We start from the raw sequence: 23,942 nt of genomic DNA, 5'->3' as shown, positions 1-23,942 counted from the left end.
AACAAGAGCATGTTTCAGATGCAAGAAAGTGGGTCACCTGAAAAAAGATTGCACCATATGGAAGACAGAGCAGCACAAACCACCAGAAAGATTACACAAACAAAGAGCCAAAGCCACACTTACAGATACAGGAGCACACAATTGGAATGGAACATTTAAAGCGACAGTAACCCAATTATCAGAAAAGTGGTATGTAGACTCAGGAGCGACTAGTCATATGACAAATAACAAGGACTTCTTTACTGAACTTGATTTGAACCATAAAGAAACAATCTACCTAGCAGATGGAACAAATATCATTGCAGAAGGGAAAGGGAATGGTAAATTCCTATGTTCCAAGGGTAATGGCAGCTATACAGAAATACCCGTAACAGATGTGCTATATGTTCCCAAGCTTGAGGGAGCACTGCTATCAGTAAAGAATCTAGTAGAAAAAGGACTTACTGTAAAGTTTCAGAATAATAAGTGTTTTATCCAAAACGGAAGAGAAACACTAGCTACAGCCAGAATAAAAGAACATTTATACTGTCTGGATATTGCAGCACAGCAGGCAAAGCTGAGTACACAGAAACACGCTGACTGTATTCACAAGTGGCATAGAAGATTAGGACACAGACACCCAGATTGCATAAAGGAAATGCAGAAGAGAGACCTAGCCAGGGATCTCAAAGTGTCAGACTGTTCAGAAATGATGAAGTGCCAATGTTGCATAAAAGCGAAAGCAACGAGAATAACAATTCCCAAGAAAAGTGAAAACAGAGCTTCCAGACCACTAGACCTGGTACATAGTGATGTATGCGGACCTATGAAAACGCGAACCGTAGGAGACAAAAGGTATATGCTGACATTCATTGATGACTACTCCAGGTTCACAGTCACTTATCTAATAAAAAGTAAAGATGAAGTCTTTGAAAAGCTGCAAGACTATGTGAACATGACCAGAAACAGGTTCAAGAGGAATATGCTAACTCTTCGCAGCGACAATGGAGGCGAGTTCACAGGACAGAAAATAGAACGGTACTTAAGAGGACTCGGTATTGAGCATCAGAAGACAGTACCATATACACCAGAGCAAAATGGCGTATCTGAGAGGAAAAACAGATCACTAACAGAAATGATAAGGTGCATGCTTACAGATTCAGGACTACCTGATAAATATTGGGGTGAAGCAGCAGCAACAGCCACCTATCTTCAAAACAGACTACTTTCCAAAGCAGTAAGGAAGACACCATATGAGCTGTGGCACGGTAAGAAACCCAGCTTAAAGCACATTAGAGTTTTTGGATGCAGAGCCTTCGTTTACATTCCTGCTGAAAAACGAAGCAAGTTGCAGAACCGAGCAGAAGAGGGAGTTCTAGTCGGCTATAGTGAACATTCAAAAGGCTACAGAATCTTAAATCCAAGAACTGAAAAAGTAGTTATAAGCAACAGTGTGACATTCATAGAAGAAACACGAGATGATGTCATAACTCCAGTAGACTCTACTGAAGAAGAAGAAAGCACCAAATTCAAAGAAACAGATGAAGTAGAGATCATTCAAGAAGTTGAAGTACAACACAAGACAAATACCAGCGACACTCATGAGAGTGCATCCGAGGGTGTGAGACGCTCTTCAAGAGAAAATAAGGGAAAAGCACCTACACGTTTATCTTACAAAGCAAAAGCCATTAACATACAAGAACCGGCATCATGGGAAGAAATTGCAAATTTTTCTGAAAGAGAAGCACAGAAATGGCTAGGAGCCGCAAAAGAAGAAATGGAATCAATGGAAGACAATCAGACATGGACATTGACCAGACTACCATTAGACAAAAAGGCCATAGGATGTAAATGGACGTTTAAGGTCAAGTATGATTCTGAAGGAAAAATAGAAAGATACAAGGCAAGACTTGTTGCTAAAGGATATTCACAGAAATTTGGAGAAGATTATGATGAAACGTTTGCTCCAGTTGTGAAGCACACTACCATTAGAACCTTACTCCTAACAGCAGCCATAAAGGGTATGAAAGTGAAACATTTCGATGTAAAGACGGCTTTCCTACATGGTGAACTAAAGGAAGATATATACATGGAACAACCACCAGGCTTCGTGGATTCTCAGAACCCAGATCACGTATGTAAACTGAACAAGAGTATATATGGTCTTAAACAAGCAGCAAGAGCATGGAATACAAAGATAAATGGAGTTCTGACAGAAAAGGGATTCATCAGAAGCAAAGCAGACCCATGTCTCTATACAAAGTTGATAGAGGAAAGATGGTTCTATGTATTAATTTACGTGGACGATTTGCTAGTTTGTTTCGAACAAGAAGGGGACGAAGTTGAATTGTTACAAGAACTAAACCGTCAGTTTGAAACAAAAGACCTCGGCCACATAACGCATTACTTGGGAATGCAAATCTCAAGAGAAGGTGATGGAACATTCACACTAAGTCAGAAATACAAAATTCAGGAAACCATTGAGGAATTTGGTATGCAAGATGCAAAGACAGCAAGCACTCCTATGGAGACAAGTTATGAAAAGGAACCAAATGATCAGAGCAACCTGTTAGAGGATAACCATCTATACAGAAAAGCTATAGGAAAATTGCTATACATTGCAACCGTCACCAGACCAGATATCTCCACAGCAGTCGGGATTTTAAGCAGAAAAGTCTCTAAACCAACCAAGATGGATTGGAATGCAGTTAAGAGAGTAATTCGTTACTTAAAGGGAACGATTAACAAGAAGCTTAAGCTCTCAGCAAACACAAGTCACAAGTTAACAGGATACGTTGACGCAGATTGGGCTGGAGACACAAGTGACAGAAAATCCACAAGTGGATATCTATTCTCTATTGGAGAAGGATTAATCAGCTGGACAAGCAAGAAGCAGTCTACCGTAGCACTATCTTCTACAGAAGCTGAATATATTGCAGCAGCTCACGCAAGTCAAGAAGTGGTATGGTTAATGCAACTACTATCAGACCTAGGAATGACTCAAGAAGAACCTATCAAGATATATGAGGATAATCAAGGATGCCTTGCATTAGCGCAAACAGAAAGAGTGAACCCAAGAACCAAGCACATTGATGTCAAGCATCACTTCCTGAGGGATCTACAGGAACAAGGTCTTATAGAGTTGAACTATTGCCCAACAGAAGATATGACAGCTGATATCATGACTAAGCCTCTTACCAGAGAGAGACATTGGAGACTTACGTCAAAGATGGGTCTAACTGAAGAAACCCAGTCTGTTGAGAAGGGGTGTTGAAATATGGACAACAGACTATGGTTTTGTTTAAATGCATGTAGTTACCGTACAGGGGCAGCAGATGGCGCTGTATAGTTACAGAGATGTAGTGTTTGTCTGTTGCATATGTTATGTACTTGTTTGTTTTACCTCACATGTGTTATTCTAGAAGAGTCTCTGAGGGAGAAGGAGATAAGCTGATGATACTGAAACCTGTTGTATTGATCCTGCTATTTCAGTACTATATAAAGGAGATATACATCTCAAGTCTCGTTCTGTCTGTATACAAGGTAACTCCTGAGGTAATACTTTATCTAAGGCTCCCCACTGCACACCTATGGTATCGATCCATCGCACTATACCAACAGTAAGTCACCACTACACTGTCAGAGAAGCAGTGTCTACATCCCATTCATGTCATTAATTCATAAGTGATGGCATGATGAATGTCGATGTGTGCAATGTCAACATGCCATTCATATTTGCATTAGGACCATGGGGGTAATTCCAAGTTAATCGCAGCAGGAAATTTTTTAGCAGTTGGGCAAAACCATGTGCACTGCAGGGGAGGCAGATATAACATTTGCAGAGAGAGTTAGATTTGGGTTGGTTATTTTGTTTCTGTGCAGGGTAAATACTGGCTGCTTTATTTTTACACCCAAATCTAACTCTCTCTGCACATGTTACATCTGCCTCCCCTGCAGTGCACATGGGGGGTGATTCCGAGTTGTTCGCTCGTTGCCGATTATCGCAACGGAGCGATTAATGCGAAAATGCGCATGCGCATTGTACGCAGTGCGCATGCGCTAAGTATTTTAGCTCAATACTTAGTAGATTTACTCACGGCAGAATGAAGAATTTTCATTGTTGAAGTGATCGGAGTGTGATTAACAGGAAGTGGGTGTTTCTGGGCGGAAACTGACCGTTTTCTGGGAGTGTGCGGAAAAACGCAGGCGTGCCAGGATAAAACGTGGGAGTGTCTGGAGAAACGGGGGAGTGGCTATCCGAACGCAGGGCGTGTTTGTGACGTCAAACCAGGAACGAAACAGGCTGAGCTGATCGCAGTGTAGGAGTAAGTGTCGAGCTACTCAGAAACTGCTAAGAATTTTCTATTCGCAATTCTGCTAATCTTTCGTTCGCAATTCTGCTAAGCTAAGATACACTCCCAGAGGGCGGCGGCTTAGCGTGTACAATACTGCTAAAATCTGTAGCGAGCGAACAACTCGGAATCACCCCCATGGTTTTGCCCAACTGCTAACAAAGTTCCTGCTGCGATCAACTCAGAATTACCCCCTATGTCGTCATTCCTTAAGTCATCACAGCATGATGAATGACAACAAAATATTCCACACTGAACAGCTTTATATTGAGCGGCTCATTGACTTTGTGAATTAAGGTGGGTACACACTAGTAGATATATCTGCAGATCAATTGATCTGCAGATATATCTATGGACGGATCGGGCAGTGTGTTCAGCATACACACTGCCCGATCCGTCGGGGACTGATGTCATGAACTGGGCGGGCGTGTACACACGCCCACCCAGTTCAGCTGTCAATCACCGCTGGCCGCCGCAGCATGTGTACGGGCGGTCGGCCGACCGCCCCGTACACACAGCGACGCGCCAATATATCGGTAGATATATTGGCCGTCGGCTGTGCTGCACGGCCGACACGATACGTCTGTGAACGACGGAGTTCACAGACATATCGGCCGTACACACTGGCCGACGCTCCCGCGATATATCGGCCGTTCAAGAGAACGGTTGATATACCGACCAGTGTGTACGAGCCTTGAGTTTCTGCCATCCAGCTCTGGACAGCCTTCCCTAATCTGCAGCTTTATATATTGGATGGAGAGAAAGAAGACTCTTTTTTGGGATGACTCTTAAATATGTTACAAAGATTTAGGACCATCAGTGCCAGAAATTTCCAAACATTAAAATTAAACATTTATTAGGTATGTACTAAAAGTAACATTGGGAGCGATGATATTGGGAAAAAAAGACAAACATAGACATACATAGAGTATAATTAAAATTTGCTAAAAATCAAGAAAACAATTCTTAGGCAGTGAAAATGTGCCCTGACTGTTAGATAAACTTACATTCAAAATTTAACTATAATTGGTAATATTTATCAATTTTCCATAAGATCAAACTTCAGGACCCAGAATTTGAAATGGATAAATCACGGAATGATGTGGTTGCGTCGTGACGTCATGACGCAATCGCGTCATTCCGTGAAACCCCGCCCCCCGAGCAGGAGTACTCAGGAAGAGGGAGGAGGAGCAGACAAGCTGGAAGGAGCCAAGGAGGCGGCCGGCGCGAAGAGCGGGAAGATCCTGATTGCTGTTCATGGGCAAGTAGTCTCGCCCCTCCCTCCTTCTCCCTTCCTACCTTCCCCCCCACTTGACACTTGCCTGCCGTACTGAGTAAAATGGGGACACTTGCCTGCCATAATGGGGACACTTGCCTGCTGTACTGAGTAAAATGGGGACACTTGCCTGCCGTACTGAGTAAAATGAGGACACTTGCCTGCCATAATGGGGACACCTGCCTGCGTACTGTGTAAAATGGGGACACTTGCCTGCTGTACTGAGTAAAATGGGGACACTTGCCTGCCATAATGGGGACACTTGCCTGCCGTACTGAGTAAAATGGGGACTCTTGCCTGCCGTACTGAGTAAAATGGGGACACTTGCCTGCCATAATGGGACACTTGCCTGCCATGCTGTGTAAAATGGGGACACTTGCCTGCTGTACTGTGTAAAATGGGGACACCTGCCTGCCGTACTGCGTAAAATGGGGACACTTGCCTGATGTACTATGTAAAATGGGGACACTTGCCTGATGTACTATGTAAAATGGGGACACTTGCCTGCCGTACTGAGTAAAATGGGGACACTTGCCTGCCGTACTGAGTAAAATGGGGACACTTGCCTGCCGTACTTAGTAAAATGGGGACACTTGCCTGCCATAATGGGGGACACTTGCCTGCCGTACTGAGTAAAATGGGGACACTTGCCTGCCGCACTGTGTAAAATGGGGACTATTGCCTGCCGCATTGTGTAAAATGGGGAGTCTTGCATGCGTAATGTGTAAAATGGGGACTCTTGCCTGCCGTACTGTGTAAAATGGGGACTTCTGATTTTTATTTTATTTTTTTTCCCCTGTGGTGGCCGTGATGATATCAGATGAGGCCACGCCCATTTGAAAAGGCCACGCCCCCTAGCCAGGAGCGCACGCATCTCCGGCGCGCGCATGATTTTTCTTTTAATAGCTATGGGGGAAGGGGGCGCATTTTTTTTATGTCAATGGGGGGGGGGGGCGCATTTTGAAATCTTGCACTGGGAGCCAGATTGGCTACAAACAGCCCTGGGTATATTTGTGAGCATATGTATAGATATATACACACACACAGGTGCTTTTTCCTTATTTGTTTGCGATACATCAGTTGTGTTCAAATATATAAATGAATAAATGGTGGCACATATTGGTCAGTAATTTATATTAAGTACCATAAGTCAAAATAAGAGCAAGTCATCCAGACCTTAAATAATTGTATTCATCGTATAGGCTGTAGGTTTCTAAATAAAGTTATTTCTTAACACTCACGCTAGAGAGAATGTGATTCTATTATTTAGGAAGAGGCGCTCCTGTGAGTAACGTACCCGAGATTGAGATACAAGATCACAGTGTAGCAAACATGCATCGATGTGTAAGGAATTCGTGTCCCCTTTTATATCCAACTGAATAACAATGCTTATATCATGAACCTGCTTAATAACCTCAAGTTGTGAAATATATTCAAAGCACACATATATAGATATTGCCAAGATTTAAATGAGTTCAAGTAGTTCATGAAGAGCAGGCCAGCATTTCCTGCTACTTCTACTTTCTCACCGTCATGATATATTGGCCGGCCAAAGTGAAACAGCAGACGGTAGATGAGAGTGTAGCTGGGGATCTGCTGGAAGGAAGAAAGGATAGAAAGCTTTTCTGCTGTCCTCGTCAGAGCATGTATGACGGGAAGCAGTTAGTTTCCAGGCTGTCGTGATCCCGGCGGTCAGAATACCAATGCCGGAATCCAGACAGCCAAGGGAAACCCGGTAGTTGGAATCCCGACCGGGGCCTGGAATCCCCACTTTGGGGCTGGTCCCAGTGGCGCACCCAGAACCCCCCCCCCCCCCCCCCCCCTCACTAAAAGAAAAAAACATTATTTTTTTAGTTTTTTTTTCTGCATGACTATTATTATGCCTGCTGTCTTCCTGGTGGTACTTATAAGTGCTTAATAAAAGTTTACTTTATTTTAATTATAGTACATATATATCCATGTGCATACATATATACCCATGTATATACATACATATAAACACACACACATATGATATATATACATGTGTGTGTATATATATGTGTACTGTATATATATGCATGGTTAATATGCTATGTATATGTGTACATATATATATATATATAGAGAGAGAGAGAGAGAGAGAGAGAGAGAGAGGTGTATATACGGTATATATATATGTGTGTAGATAGATATATATATATATATATATATATACACACACACACACAGACACACTAGTTTTACGGACCCATCATATACCGGGTCACCTCAGTCCCCACCCCCGTGCTTGGCTCCACCCAGTTCTGGAAACCCCCCCATGCAAATCCTGCATTTGCCACTGGGTCCACGCCACCCCCGAGGGGGAATAAATTGGTGTGGCAAGCAAAGCTCACCACCAGGCCCAAAGCATGGTTAGAGCACCTGTCGGGATTCCGGTGTCTATCTTATCACCGCCGGGATCCTGACTGTCGGGATTCCATACTGATTCCACATATATACCTTTTGAGCATTGAGAAGCAATTATAGGACTTATTCATATACAATTTTGGGTCCTAAAGTTTTCTCAATAAACTTATGGAAAATTGATAAATATTACCAATTATGGTTACATTTTGAATATAAGTTTATCTAACAGTCAAGGAACATTTTCATGCCTAAGAATTGTTATCTTGCTTTTTAGCAAATTTTTGTTATATGTATGTTTATGTTTGTCTTTTTTCCCAATATCTTAGCCCCCAGTGCTACTTTTAGTACATACCAAATAAATGTTCAATTTTAATAATGTTTTTAAATTTCTGACACTGAAGGTCCTAGATCTTTGTAACATATTTAAGAGTGACCCCAAAAGAGAGTCTTCTTTTTCTCCATCCAATATTTGACATTATCTCTGACCCTGGGGAGCACCACCAACCCTCGTTCCACTGGGACCCCATATGACAAATCATATAAATCACAAAGGAATTTGGTTATCAACCATTCTAAATCTCCTTGAGTATTTATAACAAAAATAACCTTTGGGTTAGCTACTAGGATGAGGAGAGGTCTTGAGCGGAATGTCTCACAACTCTGCCTTTCTCTAATTTGCAACTTCACACATAGAACCAGTGTCGGACTGGGGCATGCAGGGTCCACAAGGGGAATTGCAGTGGTAGGGGCCCATGTTAGGAGTGTGGCCAGTCTGCTGAGGGGGTGTGGCCTGCTTCCTCATTGGTTTGACTAACCATTAGAGAGTGCAATGCCTGGGCCCCTTCATAAATATATACAGTAAATTCAGCTGCTGCATGCATGATAATGTACCAGATTAATAACAGCAATGCACTATAGAAAATACGCCATAGTCCTGTATAAGGTAACATATGTATAATGTATAATTCAAGTGCAGTCTGGAACCTGATCCTTAGAGCAGGAGTTGGGCCCCCAAGCAGTGGTTTCCCCTGTACCCCTGTGGGCCAGTCCAAGACTGCATAGAACTATCATTTAGAAATTACAATGTAAGTTCAAATGGGCAGTATGTTGGCACAGTGGTTAGAATTGCTGTCTCACAGAGCTGACACCATGGGTTCAGTTATAGCCAGGACCCTATCTGTGTGGCAGGGCCGGCTCCAGGCCTACTAGCACCCTGAGCGAGAAAATTTAAAATCCCCCCCCCCCACCCATGCGCGCGCCTAAGGCGCGCGTGTTTCTGGAAAAGTGGGTGTGTCCTCCTGAAAAAGTGGGCGTGGCCTCGCCCCCCCCAGCAGTGCCAGCTACACATGACATGCCCTCCAGCAGTGCCAGCTACACATGACATGCCCTCCAGCAGTGCCAGCTACACGTGACATGACTCCCAGCAGTGCCAGCTACACATGATAGTGTTCACTTTTTAGGGCAGGTTGCTGATCACAGGGAGGGCACATTTTTAAGTTAGGTGGGCAAAATGATGTACATATTGTAATGCTTGTTGTTCCCATTTCCACACGCTAAAGCATGGACAGTGCGCGCCGAAGGCGCGCAGCAAAAATTTAGGGGAGTTACTTCGTGGGGAAGGTGCGTAGCCACATTATAGTGGCAATTCACATTACACCACACAGTAGTGCAGCTAATACACATTGCACCAGGTAGAACCTCCTATAAGAGCACGTTAGACACATTGCGCCAGGTAGAGCACTGAGACACACTGCCCAGCCACAGACGCCTAGCGGGAACACTACATGATATGCCCCCTAGCAGTGCCAGCTACACATGACATGCCCCCCAGCAGTGCCAGCTACAGGTGACATGCCCCCCAGCAGTGCCAGCTACATAAATGGACACACAGTTCCAGATGGATAAATGCCCCCACAGTGCAGATATGCCCCCACAGTGCCAGATACATTAATGCCCTCACAGTGCAAGATATGCCCCCACAGTGCAAGAAATGCCCCCACGGTGCCAGATACATAAATGCCCCCACGGTGCCAGATACATAAATGCCCCCACGGTGCCTGATACATAAATGCCCCCACGGTGCCTGATACATAAATGCCCCCACGGTGCCTGATACATAAATGCCCCCACAGTGCCTGATACATAAATGCCCCCACAGTGCCAGATATGCCCCCACAGTGCCAGATATGCCCCCACAGAGCCAGATAAATGCCCCCACAGTGCCAGATAAATGCCCCCACAGTGCAAGATAAATGCCCCCACAGTGCCAGATAAATGCCCCCACAGAGCCAGATAAATGCCCCCACAGAGCCAGATAAATGCCCCCACAGTGCCAGATAAATGCCCCCACAGTTCCAGATAAATGCCCCCACAGTGCCAGATATGCCCCCACAGTGCCAGATAAATGCCCCCACAGAGCCAGATAAATGCCCCCACAGAGCCAGATAAATGCCCCCACAGAGCCAGATAAATGCCCCCACAGTGCCAGATAAATGCCCCCACAGTGCCAGATATGCCCCCACAGTGCCAGATATGCCCCCCACAGAGCCAGAAATGCCCCCACAGAGCCAAAAATGCCCCCACAGTGCCAGATAAATGCCCCCACAGTGCCAGAAATGCCCCCACAGTGCCAGATAAATGCCCCCAGTGCCAGAAATGCCCCCACAGTGCCAGATAAATGCCCCCACAGTGCCAGAAATGCCCCCACAGTGACAGAAATGCCCCCCACAGAGCCAAAAATGCCCCCTGTGTGCCAGAAATGCCCCCACAGTGCGGATCCCCCCCCAAAATACCTGCGGCGATGGAGAGGAGTACTGGTGTCCGCCTGTCCGAGTGCGGGAGTGCTGGCAGGCGGCCGGGCGAGTGAGCCTGGGTCTGGGTCCGGGTCCGGGTCTGGGTCCGGGCGGTCGTGCGGGCGGGCGGCCACTTGCGTGCGCTATGCACGTTGCGCGGCGCCGGCATCTGACATTAGACACCGGCGCCGCGCAGCGCGCATAGCACACACACGGCGGGACGGCCAATGCTATGCTGCACACACAGGGCCGGCTCCAGCATCGAATATGGCGGCGCCAGCGCGGCGCCCATTAAGGGTGGTGCCCTGCGCGGCCGCTCTATTCGAACATGCCTAGAGCCGGCCCTGCTGTGTGGAATTGGCATCGAAAATTCTGATGAATTATTGTAATCTCTGTACAGCATGGGATTGTATGATTGATGCTCAATAAATTAAAATGACAGAATGAAAAAAACAAAGTACTAATAAATATTACACAATATATCTATGGCTGAAATAAATGTTTCCATATTATATACAAGTCATAAGTTAGACAAATCGCCAATAATACAATAAAACACAAATCTACATGTCTGTCATTATACTCACCTGTCCTTCACTGACTTTCCTCCTCTTTCTGATTTCACTTATTTGATTTCTGTCTCATATATATCCATCTATCTGGGTGTGGCCTCCCCAATCACTGTATGGGACAGTTCCCACGGCAGCTAGAACGGGGGTTTCCGCTCCAACTATTTTCGTGGTATTTTTAATGAAAAACCCAAAGCCATAGGATATAAGTCATCAGTTTTTACAATTGTTTTTATTAATTAATTGTTTTGTAGTTTATCTAGGTCTCATTTCCTGATATCTTGTTTCACATGTATCCAGCTTCCTTCAGTGTTTTCCTCAAATGTGACCTTATGATCACCTAAAATGAACCGTATATCCACGAAAACTGGCTCTTTATACACACATTCATCTGTTTCTTTGGTAACCAGCCTCATATTAGAAATAACAGGTTATAATTACAGATGAATGGGTCTGGTTCTCCGGGAACCAAATCCACCAGGAACCAGATTTCCTGCCTGACTCAAATACCATAACAAGGCAAAACGTCATTCTGTTGCTGTCGGATCCTCGGGGGTTTTGTATTACATAAAGGTCCCCAGTGATCCACGCCATTTCACTCCGGCTGTGGCGGTTGTATTGAATGGACGTGTCTGTGCTGTGTCCGTGTTGTCCATCAAGGTGTGCTGCTGTGTCCTCCAGGGGTTCTTTGTCCTTACATAAAAAGGTGCTTTGTCAATCTATCGGTGCTCTGTCAATCTAGGGGTCCTCTGTCAATCTAGGGCTCTGTCAATCTAGTGGTGATCTGTCATTCTAGAGTTGCTCTTCTGCAGCAGTTTAAACCAAAAAAAAAAAAAAAACCTAAATATATAATTTAAAAAAATATTATTATTATTTTAGTACTAAACCCCAGTGTACTATACTAATATTTTTCTGTGACACTGCCGGTCAGACCGCAGTGTAGTCAAACATGTATTGTGACACTGTAGGTGGTCAATGCTTTGTTGTACATAAAGGGGTGCAATGTCACTCCATCAAGGGGCTGCTCTGTCAATCTAGGGGTGTTCTAAAAATCTAAGGGTGCTCTTGTGCACCAGTTTAAACAAAATAACAGCTAAATATATCATCATTATTATTTTTTTGGTGCTAAACCCAGGGTACTATACTATTATTTTTCGGTGAAACTGGCAGTCAGACTGCAGTGTAGTCATAAACGTATTATGATACTGTAGGTTAAAGTAAACCGCAGCGATAGATTATTATGTCTGACTCATACACATATTGTGTGATGCTGTTGGTGAAAGGAAACCACAGCAATATATTATTATTTCTGACTCTAACACATATTGTGTGACACTGTAGGTGAAAGGAAACCGCAGCATATATTATTATTTTTGACTCATACAGGTATTGTGTGACACTGTTAGTGAAAGTAAACTGCAGAATTAGATTATTATTTGTGACTCAAGAACTTTTCACCCCGTCTAGAGTCTAGAAGAGGTGTAAAAACATTAAAAAACACCAAGGCAATAAGATAAACTGCGCATTCAGAACCATCACACATTGCTGAGGAACGTTTAGGGATGTCCACATCAGCTATGTGTGAGTCTGACTTTTCTCCCACTGTCCCCATAGAGAAGTCTCTTTCACCTCCTTCCACCATTTCTGCTCCATCTGCACATGTGGGGAGCAGTACAACTAAAGATGATGATAATGAGGGCATAATAGAAATTGAGGGTTTGTGTGTGGAAGTGGAACAGGATGAGGGGGATGTGTGTGTACTACTATCTGACACTGAGGATGTTGATGATGATGTTGTTTGTGTAAGTCAGCCACCGGTGGTTAAAGTTCTTTCCCTTTGATTAAAAGAAAACCATTATGATGCCTGGGCATAAGACCAAAAAAGCCACCTCTTGGGTGTGGGATTATTTTTATCCAAATCCTGACAATGTTTGTGAAGGTATCTGCTTCATTTGTGAGGCCCAAGTTAGTAGAGGTAGGGATGTTAGCTATCTAGGCAACTCCTCCATGTTATCATGTGTGGCGAGTTCATGGAATATATTGTACAAGATTATAATATAATTAACACCCTCAATATCAACCTCCTCATTAGTGATCAGAGGTAGTCCTTCCCAAAAAAAATTTGTGGGGGCCCAAACAGAGCAAGCACTTCAGCCACAATAGTGTTACTCCCTGTCACTCAAGTGCTTGGTTTGTTAAATGTGATGTCTTTTTAATATCCATCATACGCTGGGGTCTAAAGGACAATTCTATCTTACACCACTTTTCTTTTCTGCCACTGCTTTGTGCCAATGTTTCATAGATGTGCTATAAACCACCATGTGTTTGTGCCTCTGCTCTGTCGGTTAGTAACCAACCAACTTGCTGCAGCCTTTGGCTTAAAATGGATGAAAACAGTATTGTGAGCTGTGAGGTGGTCAAAATTGACTGGATATGACTGGAAATGAATGTTATTAAGGTTAATAAAACAGGCCCAAATTATGTGATTATAGCTGTTTTTATAATTCTGTGATGAAAATACAGATCCAAAACTAAAACACACAAGGGCAGTTTTGGCAAAACCACATACAGATCCAAAACATGACGGAGATACAGAGCCAACACCATAACCAAAAGACGGAGGTCAGAGCACATCTCTAGTTATAATGTTCTACAAACATATATTGTACATAAATACAGCCTAACTCTCCTTCCTTCTGTCATGTCACACCTTGTTACCTTGAAGCTCTCCTCCATTACTTTCATTTATGTGAAGCAGTAAGCTGTGAGGCTGGGATGCTATTGGGATGTCGGCGCTTGGGATACCGGTGGTCAGAATACCGACAGCAGCATCACGACACACAGGATCCTGACACACATTAGGTAAGTATGCTAACCCTAACCTTCTACCTCCCTAACCCTCCCTCACCCCCTACAGCCTAACCCCAACCTCCCCACCTTCCACCGCAGCCTAACCGTAACCTTCCCATTGGTGCCTAAACCTAACCCCCCCTTCCCTTCCCGCAACCTAACCCTTACCAGCCCCAGCATACTTATGCTCGGGATGCCGACAGTCTGGATTGCAGCGCCGCCATTGTGATCGATGTCGGGATCCCAGAGTCAGCATTCTGACCAGTGTCGGGATTACAACATTGGTATTTTGGTATTCCGACTGCTGGCATCCCAAATGCTGTTATGCTGACTGGATCCCGTGAGGCTTTTTCAAACCTCCTCATAACTAGAAATGTGCGCTGGCCAAAATCTTGGGTTTTGGTTTTGGATCTGTATCTCCTTCATGTTTTGGATCTGTATTGGTTTTGTCAAAACTGCCCTTGCAGGTATTGGTTTTGGTTTTGGATCTGTATTCTTTTTTAGAAAAAATAAAAACAGCTAAAATCACAGAATTTTGGCTGATTTTGATCCTACAGTATTATTAACTTCAATAACATTAATTTCCAATCAATTTGACCACCTCACAATATTGTTTTCATCCAGCGTCAGATCTTGCAGGTTTTGGATTCCATATAAGGGAGCCACATCCGGGACTTGGCACAATTTCACTGCCTTTCTGCCCGGATGTCTGAAATAAAGTGGAAATATGTATAATTAAAACAAAAATTAGTTGTGTATATTAATCAAAAGCATACATATTTATTTACATGGTACATACCTTGCGTAAAGCTGGCTGAAGTAACTTGAGGCACTCCACCTGTTGTTGGCAAACTACTCCAATGGATGGTTACCTTCTACAGGTCAAAAATAACTTTCAGCAACTGTTCCTACATTGAGGTTGAAAATAATCTGTACAGATGATTACAGCATCTAAAAATATATATTGTACAATATATTTTCATTGTTTGTACTGTGGTCAAAACTGCCTGGAAATGCCTGGAAATTAATGTTATTGGTGTTAATAATACTCTAGGAACAAAAAAAAGGCCATATCATGTGATTTTAGCTGTTTAAGAAAAATATCAGACCAAAATCAGCAAAAATGGTCTGACACAGATCTTTATCAATAACTAGATCAGTGGCCCAATGGAGGTAGAGTATGTATGTAGTGGAAGGAAGGATTGATTAGTAATTTAATTTGTTTGATTTGAAAAATGTAAATTAACAATTTTTATTGGTTATTATTGCACTAATCTAATTTAACTAATCTGACTTTTACTTTTTCTTTGATTTTACATGCCCTGATTTAAGCCATCTATGCTCTTGGGAATCGGCCTTACTAAATGACGTTGACTGACTTGTATCATCATGACTGGTGGTAGCACATGCAGCACTAGTATGTGCTTCCTGCTCTCCTCTCAATTGTTTGTCCTCCATATCTATAAACAAACATGAAGTGGGATACAGCACACACCACAATCTGTACAAAAAATGTGCCACCTACAGTGTCACAATACGTGTATGAGTCAGAGATAATAATCTAACACTATGGTTCACTTTCACCTATAGTGTGACACAATACGTGTATGAGTCAGAAATAGTAATCGAACACTGTGGTTTTATTTTACCAACAGTGTCACACAATATGTGTATGAGTATGAAAATATATTACTGTTGTGCCACCTTCACCCACAGTGTCGCATAACATGTGTATGAGTCAGAAATAGTAATCAAATACTGTGCTTTAATTTCACCAACAATATCGCACAATACATGTATGAGTATGAAAATGTATTTCTGTGGTACCACCTTCACCCACAGTGTCGCACAATACGTTTATGAGTCAGAAATAGTAATCAAGCACACTGGTTTAATTTCATCAACAGTGTCGCACAATATGTGTACAGTATGAGTATGAAAATATATTTATGTGGTACGACCTTCACCCACAGTGTCACACAATATGTGTATGAGTAAGAAATAGTAATCAAACAATGCAGTTAAATTTCACCATTAGTGACGCCCAATACATGTATGAAAATAAGATTTTACTCACTGGTAAATCTATTTCTCGTAGTCAGTAGTGGATGCTGGGGACTCCGTAAGGACCATGGGTAATAGACGGGCTCCGCAGGAGACTAGGCACTCTAAAGAAAGATTTAGTACTATCTGGTGTGCACTGGCTCCTCCCTCTATGCCCCTCCTCCAGACCTCAGTTAAGGAAACTGTGCCCGGAAGAGCAGACATAATAAGGAAAGGATTTTGGAATCCCGGGTAAGACTCATACCAGCCACACCAATCACACCGTATACCTTGTGATACACTTATCCAGACAACAGTATGAACAACAACAGGGCATCAACAATGGATGCCAACATAACATAACCCATTATTAAGCAATAACTATATACACGTATTGCAGAAAGTCCGCACTAGGGACGGGCGCCCAGCATCCACTACGGACTACGAGAAATAGATTTACCGGTGAGTAAAATCTTATTTTCTCTAACGTCCTAGTGGATGCTGGGGACTCCGAAAGGACCATGGGGATTATACCAAAGCTCCCAAACGGGCGGTAGAGTGCGGATGACTCTGCAGCACAGAATGGGCAAACTCAAGGTCCTCCTCAGCCAGGGTATCAAACTTGTAGAATTTTGCAAATGTGTTTGAACCCGACCAAGTAGCAGCTTGGCAGAGCTGTAAAGCCGAGACCCCTCGGGCAGCCGCCCAAGAAGAGCCCACCTTCCTTGTGGAATGGGCTTTCACAGATTTTGGATGCGGCAATCCAGCCGCAGAATGAGCCTGCTGAATCGTGTTACAGATCCAGCGGGCAACGGTTTGCTTTGAAGCAGGAGCACCCAACTTGTTGGGGGCATACAGGATAAACAGCGAGTCAGTTTTCCTGACTCCAGCCATTCTGGCTACATAAATCTTCAAAGCCTTGACCACATCTAGTAACCTGGAATCCTCCAAGTCACGAGTAGCCGCAGGCACTACAATAGGTTGGTTCAAATGAAAAGATGACACCACCTTTGGGAGAAATTGGGGACGAGTCCGCAATTCTGCCCTGTCCATATGAAAAACCAGATAGGGGCTTTTACATGACAAAGCCGCCAATTCTGACACACGCCTAGCCGAAGCTAAGGCCAATAGCATGACCACTTTCCACGTGAGATACTTTAGCTCCACGGTCTTAAGTGGTTCAAACCAGTGGGATTTTAGGAAATCCAACACCACGTTGAGATCCCAAGGTGCCACTGGTGACACAAAAGGGGGCGGAAAATGCAGCACTCCCTTAACAAACGTCTAAACTTCAGAAAGAGACGCCAATTCCTTTTGAAAGAAAATGGATAGGGCCGAAATCTGGACCTTTATGGATCCCAACTTCAAGCCCATAGTCACTCCAGACTGTAGAAAGTGCAGAAATCTGCCCAGTTGGAATTCCTCTGTAGGGGCCATCCTGGCCTCACACCAAGCAACATATTTTCGCCATATGCGGTGATAATGCTTTGCTGTCACGTCCTTCCTAGCCTTTATCAGCGTAGGAATAACTTCCTCCGGAATGCCTTTTTCCGCTAGGATCCGGCGTTCAACCGCCATGCCGTCAAACGCAGCCGCGGTAAGTCTTGGAACAGGCAGGGACCCTGTTGCAACAGGTTCTGTCTGAGAAGCAGAGGCCATGGGTCCTCTGTGAGCATTTCTTGCAGTTCCGGGTACCAAGTCCTTCTTGGCCAATCCTGAACAATGAGTATTGTTCTCACTCCTCTTCTTCTTACGATTCTCAGCACCTTGGGTATGAGAAGAAGAGGAGGAAACACATAGACCGACTGGAACACCCACGGTGTTACCAGGACGTCCACAGCTATCCCCTGAGGGTCTCTTGACCTTGCGCAATACCGTTGTAGCTTTTTGTTGAGACGGGACGCCATCATGTCTGCCTGTGGCAGTTCCCATCGATTTGTAATCTGAATGAAGACTTCGTGATGAAGTCCCCACTCTCCCGGGTGAAGGTCGTGCCTGCTGAGGAAGTCTGCTTCCCAGTTGTCAACCCCCGGAATGAACACTGCTGACAGTGCTTGCACGTGATTCTCCGCCCACCGAAGAATCCTGGTGGCTTCCGCCATCGCGACTCTGCTTCTTGTGCCGCCCTGGCTGTTTACATGAGCCACCGCGGTGATGTTGTCTGACTGAATCAGCACCGGTTGGTTGCGAAGCAGGGGCTCCGCTTGACTCAGGGCGTTGAATATGGCCCTTAGTTCCAGGATATTTATGTGCAGACAAGCCTCCTGACTTGACCACAACCCTTGGAAGTTTCTTCCCTGAGTGACTGCTCCCCACCCTCGGAGGCTTGCATCCATGGTCACCAGGACCTAGTCCTGTATGCCGAACCTGCGGCCCTCGAGAAGGTGAGCACTCTGTAGCCACCACAGAAGAGACACCCTGGCCCTGGGGGACAGGGTGATCAGCCGATGCATCTGAAGATGCGATCCGGACCATTTGTCCAACAGATCCCATTGAAAGATCCTCGCATGGAACCTGCCGAAGGGAATGGCTTCGTATGATGCCACCATCTTTCCCAGGACTCGCGTGCAGTGATGCACCGACACCTGTTTCGGTTTTAAGAGGTCTCTGACTAGAGTCACAAGCTCTTGAGCCTTCTCCGTCGGGAGAAACACCTTCTTCTGGTCTGTGTCCAGAATCATGCCCAGAAAGGGCAGACGCGTCGTAGGAATCAGCTGCGACTTTGGGATATTCAGAATCCAGCCATGCTGTTGCAACACTTCCTGAGAGTGCGCTACGCTGATCTGCAACTGCTCCCTGGACCTCGCCTTTATGAGGAGATCGTCCAAGTATGGGATAACTGTGACTCCTTGCTTTCTCAGGATCACCATCATTTATGCCATTACCTTGGTAAATATTCTCGGTGCCGTGGAGAGCCCAAACGGCAACGTCTGGAATTGGTAATGACAGTCCTGTACCACAAATCTGAGGTACTCCTGATGAGGCGGATAAATGGGGACATGCAAGTAAGCATCCTTGATGTCCAGAGACACCATAAAATCCCCCTCTTCCAGGCTTGCAATGACCGCTCTGAGCGATTCCATTTTGAACTTGAATCTTTTCAGATAAATGTTCAGGGACTTTAAATTTAATATAGGTCTGACCGAACCGTCCGGTTTCGGTACCACAAACATTGTGGAATAGTATCCCTTTCCCTGTTGAAGAAGGGGAACCTTTACCACCACCTGCTGGAGAAATAGCTTGTGAATTGCCGCTACCACTACTTCCCTTTCTATGGGGGAAGCTGGCAGGGCCGATTTTAGGTAACGTTGAGGGGGCATCACCTCGAATTCCAGCTTGTATCCCTGAGACACAATCTGTATAGCACAGGGATCCACCCGTGAGCGAACCCACTGGCGGCTGAAATGTCGGAGACGCGCCCCCACCGCTCCTGGCTCCACCCGTGGAGCCCCAGCGTCATGCGGTGGATTTAGTGGAAGCCGGGGAGGACTTCTGTTCCTGGGAACTAGCTGTAAGGTGCAGCTTTTTTCCTCTACCCCTGCCTCTAGCAAGAAAGGAAGCACCTCTGACCTTCTTGCTTCTTTGTGCGCGAAAGGACTGCATTTGGTAATACGGTGCTTTCTTAGGTTGTGAGGGAATATATGACAAAAAGTTTGACTTCCCAGCAGTAGCTGTGGAAACCAGGTCCGAGAGACCGTCCCCAAAAAATTCCTCACCCTTGTAAGGTAACACCTCCATGTGTTTTTGGAGTCGGCATCACCTGTCCACTGCCGAGTCCACAGGACCCTCCTGGCAGAAATTGACATTGCATTAATTCTAGAGCCAAGTAGGCAAATGTCCCTCTGGGCATCCCTCATATATAGGACAGTGTCTTTTATATGCCCCAGGGTCAGCCTAATGGTATCCCTGTCCAAGGTATCCATTTCCTCAGACAGATTATCTGTCCACGCTGCTACAGCACTACACATCCACGCCGACGCAATTGCCGGCCTCAGTAGAGTCCCTGAATGTGTATAAACAGATTTCAGGATACTTTCCTGCTTTCTATCTGCAGGATCCTTTAGGGTGGCCGTATCCTGCGACGGCAGGGCCACCTTCTTAGATAAGCGTGTGAGAGCTTTATCTACCCTAGGGGAGGATTCCCAGCGCACCCTGTCCTGTGGCGGGAAAGGTTACGCCATAAGTAACCTTTTGGAAATAAGGACTTTCTTATCTGGGGAATCCCACGCTCTTTCACATAACTCATTTAACTCATGTGAAGGGGGAAAAGTCACCTCTTGCTTTTTCTCCCCATACATATAAACCCTCTTGTCAGGTACAGGGTTTACCTCTGATATGTGTAAAACATCCTTCATCGCTATAATCATATAACGTATAGCTTTTGTCATTTTCGGTTGCAATTTTGCATCATCGTCGTCGACACTGGAGTCAGAATCCGTGTCGACATCTGTGTCAACCATTTTGGATAGTGGGCGCTTTTGAGACCCTGAGGGCCTCTGCGCTGTAGGATCAGGCATGGGTTGAGACCCTGACTGGCCCGAGGTATCAGCTTTATCCAACCTTTTATGTAAGGAGTTTACATTATCATTTAACACCTTCCACATATCCATCCAATCAGGTGTCGGCCCCGTCGGCGGCGACACGTCAGTCAACTGCACTTGCTCTGCCTCCACATAGCCCTCTTCGTCAAACATGTCGACACACGCGTACCGACACACCACACACACAGGGGAAGCTCTAAATGAGGACAGGACCCCCACAAGGCCTTTTGGAGAGACAGAGAGAGAGTATGCCAGCACACACCCCAGCGCTATATAACCCAGGGATTACACAGTAACTTAGTGTTTAACCAGTAGCTGCTGTATTATGATTAATGCGCCTAAATTTATGTGCCCCCCTCTCTTTTTTACCCTTCTACCGTGATTCTGCAGGGGAGAGCCTGGGGAGCTTCCTCTCAGCGGAGCTGTGGAAGGAAAATGGCGCTGGTGAGTGCTGAGGAAGAAGGCCCCGCTCCCTCAGCGGCGGGCTTCTGTCCCGCGATTTTTTGTAAAATAAATGGCGGGGGCTCATACATATAACAGTGTCCCACTGTCTATATGCAGCTTTCGCCAGGAGGTATCAATTGCTGCCCAGGGCGCCCCCCCCCTGCGCCCTGCACCCTACAGTGACCGGAGTGTGTGGGTTAGTGTGGGCGCAATGGCGCACAGTTGCAGAGCTGTGCGCTACCTCATGTGAAGACAGGAGTCTTCTGCCGCCGATTTCGATGTCTTCTACGCTTCTGCCGGCTTCTGTCTTCTGGCTCTGCGAGGGGGACGGCGGCGCGGCTCCGGGAACGGACGACAAGGTCAGGTCCTGTGTTCGATCCCTCTAGAGCTAATGGTGTCCAGTAGCCTAAGAAGCGCAACCTAGCCGCAGTTAGTAGGTTTGCTTCTCTCCCCTCAGTCCCACGTAGCAGAGAGTCTGTTGCCAGCAGAAGCTCTCTGAAAATAAAAAAAACCTAACTAAAATACTTTCTTATTAGCAAGCTCAGGAGAGCTCACTAAAAGCACCCAGCTCTGTCCGGGCACAGATTCTAACTGAGGTCTGGAGGAGGGGCATAGAGGGAGGAGCCAGTGCACACCAGATAGTACTAAATCTTTCTTTAGAGTGCCCAGTCTCCTGCGGAGCCTGTCTATTCCCCATGGTCCTTACGGAGTCCCCAGCATCCACTAGGACGTTAGAGAAAATATATTACTGTGATACCGTCTTCACCCACAGTGTCGCATAATACGGTATGAGTACAAAATAATAATATACTGCAGTATGACTGGCAGTGTCACAGTACTTGTGGAAAAAAATGTACACTGGGGTACAGCACAAACAAAAAAAATTATATATTTTTTCTAGTGCTGGGCAAGATAACGCGTTATTAACGCGTTAACGCCATAAGGCAATAACGGCGATAATATTGTTAACGCCGTTAACGCTGCTGCGCGGGAAGCAGTAGCGGAAGAAGCCGCTGGAAGCAGTAATTCATCTGACCCCCTTGATGGAGAAGCCGCTGGATGCCGCCGGAGAAGAGGAAGCCACCGGATGCCGCCGGAGAAGAGGAAGCCGCCAGCCGCCATAACCTCTTGAGACTGAGACATCTTCACAATATCTCTGTGAGTACTGGTTTTTATACAGAGCCCTAGCAAAGGCATAGGATTCCCTTATAGCTGCTCTTTAGCATTTAGTTTTTAGTTAGATAGGTAGCGATTAACTTAGAAGTTCTAACTAAGTTACCCAGCTCCGGCCAACGCGCGCTTAGGGATCCCACTCACCCAGTCCCACCGCGGCGCAGCTCCCGCTTGTGTTCTAAGTTAGAACACAAGCGGGAGCTGCGCCACGATGGAACTGGGTGAGTGGGATCCCGTAGCGCGCGCTGGCCGGAACTGGGTAACTTAGTTACACGCGGCTGAGGAGAAACCTCGGTCGCGTGGGTTGCAGCGCGCAGGGCAGCCCTTCTCTTCTCCGGCGGGCGCCGCTGTGGGACTGGATGAGAATGGTCCCGCAGCGTGTGCGCTGGCCGGCGCGCAAGTATCAGAGACAGCGCAGGAAGCACTTCTCACCGGCGGCTATTCACTGGTTCTATCAACGCCGCTGTGGGACTGGATGTGACGAGTTTATGTACATTGGGGCTGATATTGCTTATATTAACAGGAGAGTTAGTGGATGGGATTGGAAGTTTGGGCCTCCTTCATTCATTAAGGTCTCCCTGCTGAGCTATTATACTCCCTTTTATTGCTGGGGTGCCTAATCTGCTATAAAAAAAAATACAGTTTTTTTTTTTTTTATAAATTTTATTTTATTTATTTAAAAATGTTTTCACAGAAAATGGAGAAAGGAACAGAAATCTAACATGGACATTTTCATTTTAAATCTCTACCAGATGGCACAGTTGATAAAACCAAAGTTATTTGTAAACACTGCAAAGCTGAATTTTCTTATCACCGGAGTACTTCGAGTCTGAAGTATCACTTAAATGCAATACACACCGTTGATGCCAGCAACTCACCCACTCAAACAAACAGTGGAGGCAAGCTTCGGCAGACTACATTGGATACAGCGTATGGGAGAAGTATAGATAAACAAAAGCAAGAAAAGCTAACAAATAACATAGCGAAGTGGATAGCTACAAACTGCAGGCCAATTAGTACTGGCAAAGATGGTCTGAGGAACGTTCTTAGGATCGCAACGAATGACAGCACGTATGAGCCTCCCTCAAGACGCACCATCACAAGAAGAATACATGACTTGTATGAAAATGAGAGGACTACAAAAGCGATGGCGTTACAATGTGTACCACATGTTGCTCTCACTGGAGATTACTGGACATCGCTGGGTAACCATAATTACCTTGGAGTTACAGTGCATTATATTGATGAACACTGGGAGCTACATTCACATGCTCTGACTGTAATGAAAACAGAAGAGAGATATTTTGCTGAAACGTGCGCTGAACATTTTATTCATGTTGCACAGGAGTGGAACATTTCAGATAAAGTCAGCACACTTAGCACAGATAGTGCAAGAAATATGATTGCTGCTGCAAGACACCTGCCTTTTGAACATGTCCCCCGCACTGCGCACAGTCTCCAGCGTTCTGTCACAGTATCTCTGCAGAACAGTGCGTTTGACAATGTCCTGGCCAAATGCAGAAAAGTTGTAGGCC

At 45.3% G+C, this 23,942-nt stretch overlaps 1 protein-coding gene across 5 annotated transcripts in view; it reads right to left on the bottom strand.

Annotated features, from left to right (window-relative positions):
* Nucleotides 1–11,407, bottom strand: part of LOC134980681 (tyrosinase-like) — an 80,079-nt gene extending 68,672 nt beyond the window's left edge. For 3 of the 5 annotated variants that reach the window (XM_063947602.1, XM_063947605.1, XM_063947606.1), the window contains exon 1: nucleotides 11,375–11,407. The gene's annotated coding sequence lies outside the window, so the exon portion shown is untranslated. The remainder of the gene's footprint in view (nucleotides 1–11,374) is intronic. The other 2 variants (XM_063947603.1, XM_063947604.1) reach the window with 2 other exon arrangements.
* Nucleotides 11,408–23,942: the final 12,535 nt, after the last annotated feature.

Source organism: Pseudophryne corroboree, chromosome 12 (assembly GCF_028390025.1).
Source record: "Pseudophryne corroboree isolate aPseCor3 chromosome 12, aPseCor3.hap2, whole genome shotgun sequence".
Taxonomy (NCBI): domain Eukaryota; kingdom Metazoa; phylum Chordata; class Amphibia; order Anura; family Myobatrachidae; genus Pseudophryne; species Pseudophryne corroboree.
Note: the sequence above shows the minus strand (reverse complement) of the source record. Positions and strands in the feature narration are given on the sequence as shown.